Source organism: Apteryx mantelli, chromosome Z, assembly GCF_036417845.1.
Source record: "Apteryx mantelli isolate bAptMan1 chromosome Z, bAptMan1.hap1, whole genome shotgun sequence".
In the NCBI taxonomy this organism is placed as follows: Eukaryota; Metazoa; Chordata; class Aves; order Apterygiformes; family Apterygidae; genus Apteryx; species Apteryx mantelli.
Window position 1 is genome coordinate 54,521,127 of NC_090020.1, and position 18,313 is coordinate 54,539,439.

General features: G+C 43.6%; 1 long non-coding RNA gene across 1 annotated transcript in view; it reads left to right on the forward strand.

Moving 5' to 3' along the window:
- The first annotated feature begins 1,203 nt into the window (after positions 1 to 1,203).
- The window catches only part of LOC136995413 (uncharacterized), a 116,055-nt gene continuing 98,945 nt past the window's right edge, over positions 1,204 to 18,313 (forward strand). Inside the window, exons 1-2 of the long non-coding RNA XR_010887007.1 lie at positions 1,204 to 1,464; positions 3,497 to 3,547. This is a non-coding gene — a long non-coding RNA (uncharacterized lncRNA). The remainder of the gene's footprint in view (positions 1,465 to 3,496; positions 3,548 to 18,313) is intronic.

An 18,313-nucleotide genomic window follows, 5' to 3' on the forward strand; every position in this document is an offset into this window, starting at 1 on the left:
GTGTGTATATATATGTACACACACACACACACACACACTTTTTTAGCCTTGCCCCTCCCCCGCCCGCCCCCAGTCCTCGCACCTCTCCTCTGCACACGCGCTCTTCGCGCCTGCTCACACTCCTTGACACCTACACACGCGGCTCCGCCACGGCCGCTGCGGAAACTGGCGGAGCCCACAGAGCGGCCCTCCGCGGCCGCTGCGCCGCAGCCGCCCCGCCAGCCCTCGCCGTCCCGGCCCGGGGGCGAGGGCACCCTCGGGAGAGCCGGCCTGCCTCCCTGCCTTGCCGGGCACCACCTCCCTCCCCCCTCCCTCCCCCCTCCCTTCTCCCCTCCCTCGCTCCCTCCTTCCCTCCCTCGCTCCCTCGCTCCCTCCCTCCCCGCACACCTCCCGTGCTCAGACGCACACCCAAACTTCTCCCACCGCACCGTGCATCTCTCTCGCCCGGCTCCCGCGCCCTAAAAGGAGATGGCGGTTTCATGGGCGAGGCGTTGGGTCTGTGCCACTGGTTTTGAACCTGAAGCGTTGAATGAGCAGGAAAAGAAGGAAACCGCAAAGCTTTATGAAACCCTCCTTCCAGCAATCACTGTGTTGGCGAGAGGTCGCGCTACAAGTTTGCATGAAAACAGAAATTGAAGAGATGCTTTTTGTTAGCGTTATTATCACTGCTGTTGTTGGCCGGTTGACTGATTTTGACAAAAGTTACACAAAATGGCAGTGACTCCCAAAAACAAGGCTCAGAAGAAACTGTTCTTCAGAAGTTAGCTGGAGGAAAATACCTTAGAAAACTCGACCATTTGGTGCATTTTTTTAAGTTTCAAAAAAAAAAAAAAAAAAAAGTACGCTCTCCTTCTCTGGGAAAATGTAGCCATTGCTCTTCTTTAGATTAGACATTTCTAATTTGTTCCGTCTGTCAGAATGGGACTATGAGAGGTTTTGGTGCAAATTCATTATCTCTGGCAACGCATAACGTATAGTAGGAACCGAAAAAGACCGTGGCAATGGATGAACAATAGGGCTTCAGTTCATCAGCAACAAAAGCGTTGGGGAAATTGGTTGAATTTCAGAGCACGTCCTCCTCAGCAGAGAGGGCTGGACTAGACCTTGGCCAACCCCCCCCCAAAAAACTTGCAGAGCCTCACATACAACACTTCACTTTCTACTCTGGGGCTTAGGAAGCGATATGGAAAACAAGAAAAAAAAACTTTTTGCATTTCTTTCCCATTTTTCTGGATGGAATCTTCCAACTCTTTTAGAACCACACGTACAAGAATTACACCATGGAACTAAGCGTCACTTTTAAATAGAGACGACGAGAGGAAAGATCTGAATTTCTGGAGACATGAAAGAGCCTGCTTTCTGTGCTTTAAGGGGGCTCGACCGTGGGGATCTTTGTTTTCCACCGGAGATTCATCTAACCATCTAGCTCTGGGGGCAAATCTTTCTTTTATAGGAAGAAGAAATGTAAGTATCGCGGAGGGGGTGTTCAGACCCTGCATCCCTTGTCAAAGGGGCCAACTGAACTTCGGGGCACGGCCGCGGCTCCCGGTGCCCGCAGCGAGGCCGGGGCTAGGGCCGGGGCCGGGGCCGGGACCGGGGCTCGGCCAGGGGCAGGGGCTGCTTCGCCGGTGCCCCCCAGAACATGTTGTCTCGGCAGGGCTCCAGTAACTTCCCCCGGCGACTGCGAGGGAAATTTGATTAACAAGGCAGACTTTTATGAGTTAACAGGATGGCTCATATCAGTTAACTGATTTTGTACGTCTGATGCTAAACCTGTTGGTCTTGCGCCTAGTTGGGTGTGAGAACTGTTAATTATCAAGCAGATTGCCAGTAAACGGAGAGCTATAACGTTTATGTACGCAGAGAGGAAGCTTTTTAGCAATGCCAGGGCATCCTCCGAAGGTGTATCGACATAGGACCAATCGTTAATAAGGTTTAGAATTAGCATGTGGGAACTAACTCCTGCTGACTCTACATTTTCGAGCTGTTTTGTTAAAAAAAAAAAAAAAAAAAAGCCGAAGGCATATCTTTGAGATCACCAACGTGGAAGAGATTAGTCGCTGTAGTTACTAAATGCGGCTGCCTTCGTGTTTAGTGGGTCACTTCAAGGCAGCAGCCATCACTTCCTGGGTAGTCCAAAATGCAGCCTGATCAAAATATGTATCCCTTTTCGGGGGGGATTTATAAATGATTGCTGATGTTGCAATTATTCCGCTCTCGGAGGGGGCGGCAGAGCCAGCTGCGGCGTGTCTGGCACCGGTCAGCCCGGCTCCAGGGCACACCTTCGGGCCGAGCCGAGCCGGGCCGGGCCGGGCCGGGCCGGGCGGGGGCGGCCTGCGCTCCGCGGGCGCGCAGGGTGACCGCGCCGCGCCGGGGCTGCCGCTGCGCCGCCCGGGAGCTGCGGCGGCGGCGCAGCGCGGCCCGCGGCGGGTCCCGGCCCAGCCCGGTGCGACGCGGCCCGCAGCGGCTACCGGCCCAGCCGGGCGCGGGGCCGCCGCGGTGCGGTGCGGTGCGGTGCGGGCCGGGCTGCCGGGGCCGGGCGCGGGCCCCCGCCACCCGGCCTGGCCTCCCGGGCGCCCGGGCCGGGGGGCGGCAGGCGGCGGGTGTCACCGAAGGCGAGGGACTTATGCAATAGTGTTCCTATTTTAGTCCTCCCACCACCCACCAGCCGAGCAAGTAGCACCCCTCTCCAAGAAAAAAGCTCCAGCCCACCCCAGCATTCTTGAAAGGGGCGACATTACTTACCTTAAAAAAAAAAAAAAAAAAAAAAGACTAGGAGAACACGATTACTTTGTGAGAAATAATCTGCTTTTAAACTAAGGCTGATGTAATCGATATGATGCAATGAAAGTGAGTAGATTACATTATATTTATTTACACAGCCAACTCTTTATACGGTAATAGCTCTGCAAATATAGACCATGCCTTACTCATGATCCTGATTTCAGGACATCACGGATCTGAAAGACCTGGAAAATCTAGCGGGAAAAATACCGGCTTAATGTGTTTTGCATGTTTTGAACTGGAGGCTAGGTGGAGCCTCCATCCTTTATTAAGTAACTGGCAGCTTATAGTATGCAAATATTATATCTGTCTCTGTAGTTTTCACCATCTCTATTCAGCAGCCCCAAATATTCTTAACCTTTTTTTTCTTTATCATAGCTTTCCCGCAAATAATTATGGAACTCGTTTTCTATCTTTCATATTATTTCCTGTAAATATTAATTACTACATTTAACCCTGCAGATACCGGAGCACATTAGTCATATCTGTTTTGTGCCACATTAGAGCATCTGCAGGAAATGTGGCTAGTTATTTCCCTGTTTAATATAGAGCCAAGCGTTTTAGTAATTTATTTAATAATCTCAAATGTTGATATACACAGCGCCTTCTGAACACACATACGTTTATCTGTTCACATACTTTTCATGAACAAGAATCAAACACTGAAAGTGTTTAAATTATGATCCTTTGCTTTTTTGTGGGTATTTTTCAGATTTAGACAACGCAGAAAGACCACAGAAAGCGACAATCACGACAAGAAACGGTAATTTTTATTTTTCGTTTGATAAAAGTCAGACAATAGAAAATACATTGCATAAAAATATGAATATGTGTTCTTTAACAGCACGCAGTGTTTCTATGTATAATTACAGAGCATTCGGGGTTCTTTTATTTTTTCAAGATTTTGAATTCTCGATAGTCTGCCTTTTCTTATCTTGTAATTTGGATTTGTATTAGATACCCCTTTGCATAGCATGTGCTCAACATAACAGAAATGTGGTCTGCACTTGCCTGTAAAATGAAATAGTGGTCACGAAAGAAATGATAAGACACTCTCATTAGAAGGCAAGCCAGTCAAGTGACTTACCTGGCTGAAAGGAAAGCGAAGTTATGCAGGAAATGCTGGTCTGGATTGTACCGGCATACTGTGGTTTACATCTATGTGAATTACATTCTAATTTAGTATGAAAAGAGGATTCGTGTAACGTTTTACACGCCTGACGTACTTCAGAGCAGTTTAAGTAGAGTTCCTCTGTGTGTTCCGTTCAGAAGGTGGGGATACTGGCGTTGGAACAAGGCTCTGACTGTAATCGTTAGAGAATCATAAGCATTCCTCTTTAAAGTAAATGGAGACTGTTTATTCTTAAGAAATCCACGCAGGATGTTTCTTCTTTACGTCACAGCCATCTGGAGACCTATAAAAAGATTAGAAAACAAGCATGACAATCACATACTAATCTACAGGCCATTAATGGGAATTTATAAGGGAGGTAGGAAGAAAAAGTATATGTTTGGATTCAGTTTCTTCCAATGTAGAGATCATTTCCAAAGTGATTTTGGAATAGATAAGTTTTATACGGTTATGTAAACTGGGGGGGGGGGGGGAAGCAAGTAGTATTAAGAGTTGCTTCTGACATTTTGGATTAGGTTTTTGATAATGATTTCAGAATTACACGTTGCTTTAAGTTTTCACATGCTAGACAACCCTGTAGTTTTGGAAATGTATATTAACAACTGCTGTATATATTTTTTGTGCTATTCAGAATAAGCAAATGTTTTTGTGCAGTCTTACTGGGCACCCATAGATTTTGAGGCCCTGCTAGATGACTGAGTTAGAAAATTTAATCGGTAATATGGCTAATGAACAACTAGGTTATAATTGTCATGTTGGCTATTTTGGCTTACTGAGGCTCCAATGATTAATCAACAAAATGTGACAGGTGTATTGCAGTTACTTCTCAAGTCAGTGTGTGAGTGAGTGAGGTGGCCTTGAGATAGAACTTGATGTTTTAAAGGTATATTTTGCATCTTTGAAACATGATAATTTACAAAGAAATGCCTTGCATTTGACTGTAAATCCTGTAACATGGCGACATGTTTTACATGCGTGCATTAATGTGTACATATGTGTCCGTGTTAATATGTATTATATATACATATATCTATGTAAGCATAGATGTACACACACATATACACAAAGAGTATGTGAATTTTCATGCCTCTGACTGAAAGAATTTAATGCATAAGCTCACAAGCCTGTTATATGTAACACATGCCTGATCACTAATACTGCTGCCTCTAGCTATTGCAAGATAAACATCTTTCTGTCTATCTGCCAATTCAGAAAAGCTCATTAGAATTTTACATAATATCAGAATGATCTTGTGCCTTTAGATATATCAAATGTCCAATTCAGTCCTCCCTGTTGTGCCTGAACAGCCTGAGAGGTAATGAAGAAGCACAGTAACTAATAATACAGCATTATAAGAAATCTAACCAGTTTATGCCAGGCTGTGTATAATCTGCAAAGAGTGCTGGCACGATTAGCACGTACATCTTATATACACCAAGCACGGGTGGCAAATTGCAGTGTTTCCCTATATTAGAGTATCTGATACGTATTTTAAAAAATCATGCTCAATTTCAAAGGCTGAGAATCTGAAAGCACAAATGAATGGCCTCATTAGTAATATCACTACTGAATTCAGGATTTGGCACATTAGTAATGTATATGTGTTACTTCTTGGTGGCAGTATTAATTCTGGGGCCTGCCTGACAAATGATATTGCTTTCCCCTTTTGATGCTTTTGTAATATTAATCTATGAGAAAAAATGGACTGGTTTATATAGTTACAATTTTACAGTGTAACCACATACACATACATATGTATGTGCACGCAAATACGTACACACAGAGTCATGTACATAGACCTACGCATGTATACTTGGTTCCCCTATGTACATACAAGCACACATATGCTTTATCATGTAAGCAGGCTATCTAGTCAGCATAAAGGATCAACAACTTCAATATAACTCTATACATTTAAGTATTTCCCCTTAAAAAATAGCAATATATGCAAACACAATTTAATTTACAAAGAGATCTATTTAAATGCAGGGTGAGGTATTCCCTATAACTGTATGGGAACACAAAGCACAATCTACTTTGTTTTATTTTATACCTTAAAGAACAGTAGCAGCATGCATTTCAAGTCATAATTCCTTTAGAAGTGCAGAGCAGTCCATATTCTGTGTCTGTGCTGAATTTTTCAATATGCGTCTTATAGCAACTGCAGCATGTACAAGCTGTTGAAGTGCATTTATTAATTTCAACAGTAAATATTGTAGATCTCAGTCAGAAGATTCATTGTATCACATATACTCGAGAGACCTTTAATGTTTGCACTTTAGACTTAGAAAAATTCTATACAAATTATACTGTTAAATAATTCAAAGTATAATGTTCTTTTTTTTTTTTTTGATGGGGGAGGGGAACTGAGAGACTTAATCCTAAAACTGTACCTAACGCATTCTAACAGTTTAGAAAGACTTGCTTTCCTCGGTTCCTTGAGTAATGCAAGCATGCATTTCTTCTCTATAGTACGAGGTTAATAAAAATAAACAATAAATCAGCATTTTATTAAGGCATTTCGCCAAATGATATATAGCCTTAGATAAATATTGCTGCAATGTTCACCTGTGTTGCATTCTAACACACACACACACACACACACACACACACACACTGGGAGAGGAAGAGGGAGAAGGGGGGGCAGAGAGAGAGAGAAAGAGAGTATAGATGCTATAAAATACACTGGAGCCGAGCAGGAGCCTGCTGCTTGCAGCATTCCCAATAAACAGGCAGAGGAAAACGCGTTGCACACTCGTCCTGGTGTAAATACCTGCGAAGCACTAGAGATACAAAACATGCCTGAGATGTGAAGCCATTAAAACACACCACAGCAGAGCAAATTGTCAATGTAATTACACATCGACTCACTGCGTACCGCAGACCTGATTCCCAGGCTCAGGAAGCAAGGCCCTGCTTTAGGCAGGAGCAAAGTGCCTCGCGTCTCTCCGCACGAGCAGAGCCTGCCAGAAGAGCAGTGCAGGCAGAGACGTTACCCAGATCTGAAACGCTTTTATCTGTCCTTAGAGAGAGCTTTCCTCCAGCCCTGGACATTAGCGCGCGGGCTCGCGCCGAGGAAGGTAAAGGCGGCGGGTGGATGTCGCTGCAGCCGGCAGCGCCGGCGGACGAGATGGTGGCGGCGCGGCGGGTGGATGTCCCTCCGCCGCCGCCGCCGCGGGCTCGGGCAGCTTGCTGACCGCTCATGCATATCAATAACCGGGGTGCTTGCGATTTCTCATGACATCATCATTACCTTGGTCTCCCGCGGTCCAGGACCTCTGACCTTGCCGGGCTGGTCCACATTTTGGCACTGAAAGCCCTCCAATGATGGCCCTTTTCTCCTTCTTTCAGACCGGGGGCAGCAGCAAGCCAGCAAGACCGCATCTTCTTCTCCCCAGCTCTAGGAGCCCTGAGAAATCGAGGATCTTCCCCCCCAAAACACACACACATACGAGATATTTGCAATCAAGCTGCCACCATTTGGTAAAAAGCTCTGTACCGTGCATAATCTAAAAGGATCAGGAGCTGGATCCTCGAATCATCTTGTCACTTTCTGCTGAAATGGGATTTTTTTTCCTCCTTACACTGCGCTGGAAATTGCCGATGGCTTTACATCTTTATAGAGGCTAAAGAGTCTTTCGTGAGAATGAAGCAATTTACAATGCAAATAGAGGCCTGTGAAGGGATGGATGCTTCTCAGTCTTAACACAGCTTGATGCACCTTAATAGCTGGTTTTATTTTCTGATATTAACAGATGAATTGTTGGCTCTCGCTGCCGGAAATTACTGGCTGAAAGAAAAAGTTCGGAATAAACTTTGAAGGCAACAGATCTCTTTTGGATGTTATTAGCTGCACAGACACACACACACACACAAACCAGGTCACAATTGCATAAAAGGATGAATATTTTAAAGCAGCACTAGTACTCTTGGAGGAAACAACTGCCTGTTTGTCAGAAAGAATCTGGATTCTAGCAAGGAAAAAAATCTTTGAGGGAAGCGAGTTGTTATCTTTGGTTATCTAGCTGTATGAGTGTTTTGGTCTTCATAAAGCTAGATAACCGAAAGTAAAAACTCCTTCAAGATCATCGTGCAGCGTGTGAAAATGAAAGACTACTGCGAGAAACAGTAAAACCCGAGAAAGGTCAGGAATGCTTACTGAATCTAACGTTTTTACAGCTAAAGGTGAGAGTGGAGGAAATTAAATGGTGTACTTATTCCAAAATATGAAGTTGTCAGATGCCACAGTTAAATGGATAGTTAAATGCTGCAAAGAGGAAATGGCACTGATGATAAACAATGCATGTGCAACTATTGCTGTTAAATAAATAAATAAAGAGAAATCCGGACCAGTTCATTTCTAACTGGGCTGAGGTGATTTTTTAGCAAGCTGCTGAGAAATGCTGAGTTTCATTTTGCAAAATGATTCATTGCAATGAAATGGCCTTAAAAATAAAGCTGATAGTGATGCTGATGAAGATGATGGTGTTGATGATGATACAGTGTGGACTGAACTGAAAAAAAAAAAATCTGTGTGCATCTTAGACAAAGCATTGGGGGTTTATTTCAAATAATATGAAACCAGGCTTTCAAAAAAGTTTACACCGAAGTGTAGGCAAGCTTAATAATTTATATCTGCTGAGAACTCGGTGGAGCTGCACAAAGATGAAAAAAGTGATGGCTGATTTTTATTCTTCTATTCAAAATGCGAGCACAGATGCTTCTCTGTTCCAAGAGGGTTTCCTTGAGGAAGCTACTGAAGCAGAAAGACATGATGGAGACGAGATCGCCTCCCCCCTTGTCAAAGTGTTAAAAAATGTTCTGTGTCTTACTCTGCGCCTAGCATTGGAAATGAAAGTGACATTTACTCCAAAACCCACGTGTGCGCCTCCTCTCTTTTTGTTTAAGGATGATCAGATCTATCCAGGAAACAGCTCTGGCATCCCAAACTGAAATAATTAGGACGTATATAGACCTGACAAAAATGGAAAGGGGGTGGGGGAGCTGAGGGTCTGTCTTGCCTAATTGATTCCGTTAACCGGCATGCAGGAGATGTGAACGGCTGGGCGCTCCCATTCCCACGCTCGGGGCAAGTGGCAATGCCATGCCCCGGCAGCCCATGACAGACAGCCCTGCTGGGGGCTGGGGGATGAAAAAAACATCAAGTGCACCACACCATACTCATCTCCATCGCCTCCGAAAGTGGAGGCATTTCCCACCCACAGCCATCTGCGGGCTCCCAAGTGAGAACACCAACTGCTCTGTGGCTGCACACCGTCTCTTTCTGTTAAATCCGCAGCCTCTCCACGAGCGGCTCAGCAGCAAGTTTCGCTTTTCTTCCGCGGCCGGAGCCCCGCGGCTGAGGGGCGGCAGCGGCGGGAGGGCAGAGCCGGGCCCGGGCGGGGCCGCGCCGCTCCCGGCCGCGGCAGCCTGCACCGCCCCTGCGGCCGCCCCGCGCTGCAATAAACACTTGTTTGGATGCTCTTCGCCTTTGTAATTACCGCAGTTTAGGCACCTTTTACAGTGAAACGGAGCGGGATTAATTCTGCAGGGTAACGTTCTCCCTTGGACTCGAGCTGAGCATCCTCCCAGAGGCACACTAGCAGATAATGCTGTATTAGACACTGAGCGTCTCCAAGGCAGATTCAAATACGATCAGAGATAAGGCAGCAGCCCTCAGCCTTCCCATACACTGAAGGGCTGACCGTGCACAGGCTGCCTTTGGTTTTGTCTTCTTTTCCTTTTTTTTTTTTTTTTTTTTTTGAATTGGGAGGCTCGCAGAAAATACTGTCTGGGGGTTATAATGGTTATATTTGCCTTCACGCCACACACTCGGAGAGGCAGGGAGCAGAGAACCAGCGAACAGGTCCTAGAAACAACACAAGTGTGTGGTTCATTTAAAATAAAGAATTCGCCTTAAAAGTAATCTCATCCCTCCTGTAGCTGCAAAATATTGCACAGCCTTTTCAGTCTAAAGGGCTTACGTGGTGCTTTTTACTGAGTTTCAGCTAGTAGCCCAGACAGACTGTATTTACATAAATTCCCACTTTGGCTGCTGTACACGTGCCAAAGTTTTACTACTGTAGTGACCGATGCGAAGACCCTTGTTTATTTACATTTGAAGCACTGTTTGTGCGAACAGCCTTTCATTGTTGAGTGCCTGTATGCCTTTCATTTACTGCATGTCCAGGGGTGCTATTTACCTAGAGCCATTGTCTACTACAATTAACATTTACATTACAAAGTATGTGGTTTTCTTTCTCAAAGAGCTTCAATTAAGGCAATACGCTGTTTTCTGGGGAAACCTATTGTTTACTTAGGCATTCAGCGGGTCAATTTACTTAAGCTGTTGCTTGCGTCTTGGTCTTTTATGTAAATTTGTTAAGGAAAACTCCCAAGAAAAATATCAGTATTACAATCGTGTGTTAGCCATTGTCATATTAAATTGTTTTGTACCCTATTAATGTTACATGACTATCAATCAATAAAATGCATTTGGATATTATTATTATCATTATCAATTATTACTGTTACTCCTTCACTGCTTCGAAGCAAAGTGTCCCATTTCTTCCCCCTTTTATCCTGCACATCTAACTTCTAACTTGGAAAAAGAGAGCATGCTAAAAATGTACTAGCATGCCCTCCAAGTTTATGCTTTAAGAGACTCACGTAGCAAATAATGTTTTATAAATTTATTTATCTGTAATGTTTCCTTAAAACTTTAAAAAAATATATATACAGCTTGACGTTAAAAGAAGGGTAAATACCAGCTGAGCAGTCCTTTGAAGGCTAGCTTTAGCATTGGGAGAAACCAGATCAAGTTTATTTAGCATACCACTGCATTGTAAAACAGTTGGAGTGAAGTTGCAGGTTGCGTGAGTATGCATGTTAACTAGTAGGAACCCAGGCTTATCCTTTGTGAAAAGGGAGCAGCAGATTGCTGTGCAAGGCCAATGTTAAAAAGGCAGCTGAATTTAACACCATCTGGAAGAAAAGATCCCTTCACGACTTTCTCACACCGTCAGACAAAACTAGTGTCTCTTGTTCTGAGCCCTTGTCTATGCAACCATACAATACTGAGTCATTATACTTTTGCTGAGAGAAAATTTGAGAACACAATATGGGCAACCAGTGAATGACCAAGTTTCATTGTGCCCGCTTAAGTCGATTGAAATCTACGTCTAGAGCCATGAATGGCAGTATTGTTTTCCTCACCGGGGCTGTACTAAATGTCAGCACAGTGTAAAGAAAAACTTGAAGTCTGCAAATAACTTACCAGATCTCAATTATAATATTTTCCCACACTAGAACTAATATCATTGCTAGGGTCTACAATGCACAAAATACAAAAAGAAGCAGAGAAAACTGAGTTCATTTACAAGTTATTTTAGGCAGATAAACATTTTAATTTTCTTATGGGAACTTGAATTCAGCATGTAGAGCTGGCTAATCGTTTCCTGAGAAGTTCAAGTTACACAACTGCTTCTTATGTAATTAAGAAAATAAACTGTGTAAACAAGCTTGTATTCTGCAACTATTGCAACCCTCTAGCTTGGGACTGATAAAACGTTAATAAGCATACTCTATATTACACGGGTTGCTTCTTCTGAGTTGAATTTAGGGAAAGATCTCTCCTTGAATATTCAGGAGAAATAAGACGAAGCTGATAAACAAAACTGGGGGAAATATATTTCTCCAGGTGTTGGAGAAATCCATCAGTACATCTCAGTGTAGACCCAGGTACCAGAAGAAATGTTTCCAGTTCTCTCAGTTTTTATTATACTTCTTTTTTTTTTCCCACTTGATAATAGTTTCCATTATAAGTGCTATTCAGTTTAGTCCTCTGTTTAGCATTCATATATCAATTGGCAGTGTACACAATGCAGACTAAGAAAAAGAAACAGTCCAAAGACATTACAAGGAGTTAGTTATATATGTCTTATTAGAATGTCTGTGCTTTAAATCTAATCGACTGCGATTCTGTTAGTGTTTCATAAAATGTCATACAGTTCTTAGCATAAAGCCGCAAAACAATGAGTAACTACACTTTTGCTGAATAATACATCTGTGCCAAACACATAACCTAGTACATTTCTAAGCAGGAACATTATCTGCAGCATTTGACATTTGGAAACCTATTGTGTAAAACTGACAGAGACTGCTCAGAATGGCTTGTGAAAAGTTAGTGTTAGAAAAGTTGAATTTCTCTTAATTTCTCATGTAACAATTTATAAGTTAAGAACAATAATTGCAACTAGAATCATCCAGGCTTGAAGTACAAAGAGCAGAATGACACACAGAGGCACACATTTAAATTCCATTCATAGCAGGTAGAAAGAAAAGTCAGAACTTTGTCAACCTTCTGCAAGCCACAGTGCTAGTGGGGCTGTTGCATTGACAGCAACAAAAGCTGAGCATTGTACATAATATGGCAGTCAGGAAAACTATATTTACCAGTCCAGAAAGTGCTGGTTGCATGAATGGGCATATTCATGAGCATATCTACCCCTTCCTAAAGTTGCCATTAATATGCATTAACATAGAATAAATTCATTATTTCTGCTTCAATTAAAATAGATGTTGTGAAATATTTCATTTTATGAAGGACTCAAGAGTGTGCTGTCTGTTAGGGTAGATCTGGCCTTTCCTTTGCGAATGAAAAGTTGCTTTCTCATTTCTGTTGACCAGCTCCAGAAAGGGAGGCGGAAGCAGCAGTCCCACAGAGACACAATGAAAAAGTCCATTCAGATTTTTAAAATGTACACCACTTTCACAGATTGCACACCCTGGGGTGAGCACATTAATTACCCCTTACCTCCTCCATTATTTTAATTTAGAAGAAAGAAAGCGTCAGACTTTGACAATTTCCTAACTAAATGGCAAATGTATGATATAAAAATTAGTGCATTTTTATGGGACTTTCTGGGAGGAAATGGGAGAGGGGAAGGAAAAAGAAGCCTTTTGGCTTTGCAGTTGTCCATCATCAATAAGCAGTTTTGTTCTTCTTGAAGTTGTCACTCATATTCTTGATCTATGTATACATTTATGATGTGTGATGTAAAGCAGGTGTGAACATTACCTGCAAGGGCCACAAGTCTCATAGGGATGAAATTGTGCTATTGGCTTCCCTGGAAGCAGGACCAAGTCTCCTACCAGACTGTTGTCCAGCAGATTTATACATATGTGTATAGTAAAAGAAAGGAAGGGGAGTGGGGTGTTCAGTCCATGTCATTAGAACAAATGCAATTTCCCCTGATTCGAGGGAATGAGGCTAAGCTATTAATGAGCCAAATCTTGCAGTTCTTGTTCCCAGAACTGCCATTGAAAGAAAGACTGGATTCATGGTTGCCCTCTCCTGTTTCTGTTGAAGACAGTGTGATTTGCTTTTGAATCTGAAGGAGAACAGGTCAATAAAATAACTATAATTAGTCTTCATTAATTTGGGTCTTGATCTTGCGTCATATCTGACAGCGCTAATTGGAGAAATCTATTATAAAGTGTGGATTGCCAGGGAAATGGTTCAAGCCCTGTTTCCTCAACCTATTGTTTACAGCGGACACACACACGGGGTGGAGAGGAGACGGAGGTGTGCTTGGCCCCACGGGCAAGACCGCCTTGTGTTCCGGCTCTGTGAGGAGCTCCCGCGTGGGGGCTTCCTTCGAGGAAAGGGGCCCCCGCCCGCCGGCTTCGCCGCGCGGCTCGCCCCGTGCGGGGCCCGGCCACCCGCGGGCGCCGCCGCCGGGCACCTCTTCCCCCAGCAGCTCCGCGAACTGAATTCAACCGCGGACGAGCCCCGGCCGCGGCGCTGGAGCCCTGCCCGCCCGCTCGGCAGCCCCAGCGGCCCCGGCCCGAGGCGGCCGAGGCACGGGGCCGGCGCATCCCCGCGGCCTCCGGCCGCCGAGGGCCGCTGCCCCGCCGAGACGGCAGGTCGCCGCCGCGGGGGCCGCCGGGAGCGGCCGTTGGGCCGCCGCGCGCGGCGGGCGCGGCCCGAGCCCCGCCCCCCGCTCGGAGCGGCGCGCGCCACCCCCGGCCGGGGCGCTGATTGGTGTTTCCCGGGAGACCGGCGGCCGCGGCGGGGCTCGGCGGCGCCGAGCCGCGCCGTGCCTCGCCTCGCCTGGCCGCGCTGGGCGCCGCCGTGTAAGGTCAGTTGTGCGGGAGCTCGGCCTCCCTCACGCCCTCGTTGGTGCCGCGCTTCTTCCCACCGAGTTTCATGTGTAGTTAGGCGCACATATATTTAGCTTTTGTACATATACGTACGCTTATATACGCTTATCATTAATCATTCAGGTTCTTCCGTCTGCTGAGCTACGAAGTTTGCATTATTAATGACAACTATTAATTGTTGTTAGTGATTATTATTAATTAGCACTTCCTTTACTAAGACGCAGTCACTTGTGTCTGCCGCCTCATACGAGCAACCTATGAAAGCGGAGAGTCCCCTCCCAACAGATATCATATTGCAAAGTAACTGACTTATTATTACCACTGATTTGTCATCACGTCAGTGTTTTCATTTGCATGGGGAAGTCTCCTCCCGCGGCTGCAGCGCCAAGCCCGCCGGGCGGCCGTGCCCCGGCCGCTGGCTGCCCCGCCGGGCGGGTCCGCGGCTCCCCGCGCGTGCCGCGCGCGGGAGCGCCGGCGGCCGTTAACGGCCGCGCGCAGGGCAGGGTGGGGGCGGGGAGCCCCTCCCCCTCCCCGGCGCCGCGAGCTGCGCGGACCCGCGGTGTCCCGCGGCGGCTGGACTCTCCCCGCTCGGTAGAAATAACTTGTCCGGAGATTGCCTTAAAAAAGTCTAAGTCTTAAGTACTTGCTAAAGCCCATTAATAACATCATGCATGGACATTTAAACTTGTTGTAAGTTCCATAAAGGATTAGAGCGAAATCAAGCTGTGCGCAGCTAATGATACCATCTTAACTCTTTAACTCTTTAAGGTGGAGCTAAACCCACCCCGGTGTGGCGCCGGCCGCCGCCTCCCCGCCTGCGCGGAGGCCGAGGAGGGCGCGGCAGGGGCAGCCCGGCGCCGGGGCACCTGCTCGGGCGGGACCCCGCCCGCGGCTCCCTGCGCCGGGTCCGTGCTGCGGTGACGGGCAGCGCGAAGCCGCCTTCTCAGCGCACCTTGGCGGCTGGGGTCGCCTCGCCGGCTTCAAGGCGTTGCTAAGTTTCTTACTGCAGAGGTAAACCCAGCAGCAATTGCAACAGACCTTCCTGGGGCTTTGCGATAGGCTGATAATGCGAGCTAATTTTTGCCATGCTAGACTGTTTGGTTTTAATTAAGTCTGCGGCAAGATTTGATGCAATGGAAATGGTGCTGTTTCTTCACTGCATCGGCAGCAGGCATCTTTGTGTTCGCGCTGTAAGGATAGGCCCATTTTTAAACCATATTACGGATTTGAATACCTTGCCTAAAAATGCCAACATGTACAGCACCTCTTAAGCAAAGAGGTAGCATTTTGAAAATAACTTTTTGCTACCCAGCCCTTTGTAAAGTTTTTCATTTTTGTATCAATGACCTCTTTTCTTTGAAATTTTTGCATCTGGGCTACACCTAAATAGAGGTATTTGTAAAATATAGTAGAATGGTAGTTACATACATGTTTAATATAGAAATAATCACGGGATGTACAGAGTTCAGGGCGAGATCAAGGTTGTTCCTCTAGGTGTAGATGTTTTCTTGCCTGTCGTGAGAACATCTTTTGCAGTTCCTTGAGCTTGTATTAAAATTTGAGGTGTATAACACTGGAACGTAATAGTGAACTGATATTTATTCACTCATCCTAAACACTGATCGTTTAAATATCTGTGCTAAAGTGCAATGTGATAAGAACACAGGTCTTCTTCATTTGCTTAACGTTTTGTAGACTATTATGGCTTCGACGATGCTGAAAACCACATGGCCTGTAAGTAAGGTTTTGGAAGTGAGCAGGATCACCAACTCTGATACAGAAACTAAAGAAACTGTAAAAGGTGTAGGTAAGGAACCTCTCTGCCTTCCCTCTCCAGTTTGCACATCAGTGTAGGGAAAGTAGAAACTAGGTCAAAACAAACTTCATAAATAAATGACTGTGGGAAACGGTCAGTAATTTGTCTTATTTAGAGTCTAAGAAGGCTTTGTTGGGAAAAAAGAGTTTTCATGCTTTGGGCCAAAGCTTGGTCAGTCTAACTTTGGACTCAAATAGGACCAGTGTTTGCCCTTGTTAAAGGACCTGTATGGATAATTTAAATTCCCAAATAAATTCTGTGGCATGAAAAGGGCATTTAATTGTTTTTTAAAATCAGAGTTTTTTAAGAGTCATCTTTTCAAATAAGTTACATTTATTCTGTTAATAATGTCAGGTTTCTGAAAGGGACATTAACGTGCAAAATGCTCCACTCTCATTGTAGTGTAGAATATTATCTTTAGGAAACAAGAGTTTGGGGTGCTATAAAATAATATCATTGTCATGTGAATAACGATAATAGTTTAATGTAATTGGAATCTAAGACACAATAACTCTGTATGAGAAAGCTGAAGTCAGTAACAGAAAACCTGCAAAGTAAGGATGGAATGTATGTGTGTAATTTCTTCTCACCTGTGTAGCTCAGCAGCAATTATGGTACATCAGAAAATGTAAAATTAACAGTTTTTTTGTATAAACTATAAATTATTGTCTTTAGCTGTTTTCTGTCACAGAAGGCAACTGCTATTTTAGCATCTTAGAATCCTCCATGGGTTCATAGAAAAGTATCGCCTTATGGTGCTACGGACTGACATGGAACCAGAGCTAATTTTTCATAGATTTTTCTATATTAAATATTTGCTTCAAAACAGACCATTAAAACTTCTTTTTCTATGGCTGCAATTGATGTAAGCACACATTATATAGGATACTATTTAGTTGAGTACTGAGGATTTTATGAGGTACCAATATTTTACCAGTAGGCATAAATATATTGTTGGAAATAGATGAATATTAATTTTATATCTTCCTCTAAATGCACATAATTCTCAAATGGCATAAATTAGATTCATATGACAGCTATGTAGATTCTCTTTTTATTTTATTTTATACATGAACAAGATTGATATATGCAGGCAAATTGTGTGTGTGTGTGTGTGCATGTGTGCATGCGTGCGCGGGCATGTGTAAGTTTACATCCTGAAAGTCTATGATCTATAGCTGCTTGTGCTTTTTCATGAAATAAGTTCACTATACTCCCTTGTAACTGAGAGCTCTACCACATTTGCCTCAAAAAGATTTCATGTGCTAAGGGAAGATCCACAGTATGATTGAGTTAACAAGAGTGAGTTACCTCTATCACCAGTCTGTCTACACTGACAAGACAGAAAACTTTCATTTCTTTCCTGCATTTTCCTTTACCATTCATGGCCAATGTGATAATTTAAAATAACTAAATAAAATCAAGTAACCATTTAATGACATTATGGTAATAAAATCAGTGTTTCCTCTGGTACTTGAAAAAGAGAGACTTGAGGATTTTATTACAAATGATATTTAAATTCAATTCCATTGTTGTAGGAATAATATTTTATTTGCTATAGAATATTCTGATCCTATCCTGTATTTAAAAGTTGTGTTTTTCTTAAAATAGAAATAGAAAGAGAAAACAATATTTATGCTTTCATAATTTAAAAATGATTCACCAAATATAGCTATGTTAGATATTATAACATCTTGCACATCACTACATTATTAAGTTAATCTAATGCCCAAAGTCATTACACACATTCCTGGGTGTCTTTCTGATATCTCTCCAGTCCACTGGATTTTGAAGTGCGATTATGTAAATTTTTCACTGATAAATAAATTACTATAATTGTAGTTGAAATACCACTCAAATTCCTAAGACCATTGCATCTAAATAATATATTATGCATTACTTAATTATTTATCAAGACTAATTCAAAATAACTGTAGGGCAAAGCATACATTTATTTTTAAATAGCCCTTTTTGCACCAGGTACAAAGATGTTCCAGATGTTAAAAAGAAAGAAAAAAAAAAAGAGAGAGAGAGAAAACAAAGTTTCCTTCATTAAGTACAAGATTTTTGTTTGGATTAATAATATTGCCATAGTGATGCCATTCTTATTGTGACCATGATATCAGTGTAGCAATTCAAACATGTATGGGTTGAGATGTATAATTTCTATTAACAGGAATACAGAAGGGGAAGTGGGTGGAAGATGAGTGTATATAACAATAAGAGAAGAATAGCATTTCTAACTTACACTTGGAAATAGTGAGGAGCTGGCAAGATTTTTGTAGCTGTAGAGTTAGCAGTGAGATTTAGAGATATATAAAACACTGCAAAATTAGAATAATAGGCTATGTGTATTTTAAACCTAGCATTCAATACTAAATGCGAAAAGTCTCAATGAACCGCTTGGTGGTTATTAG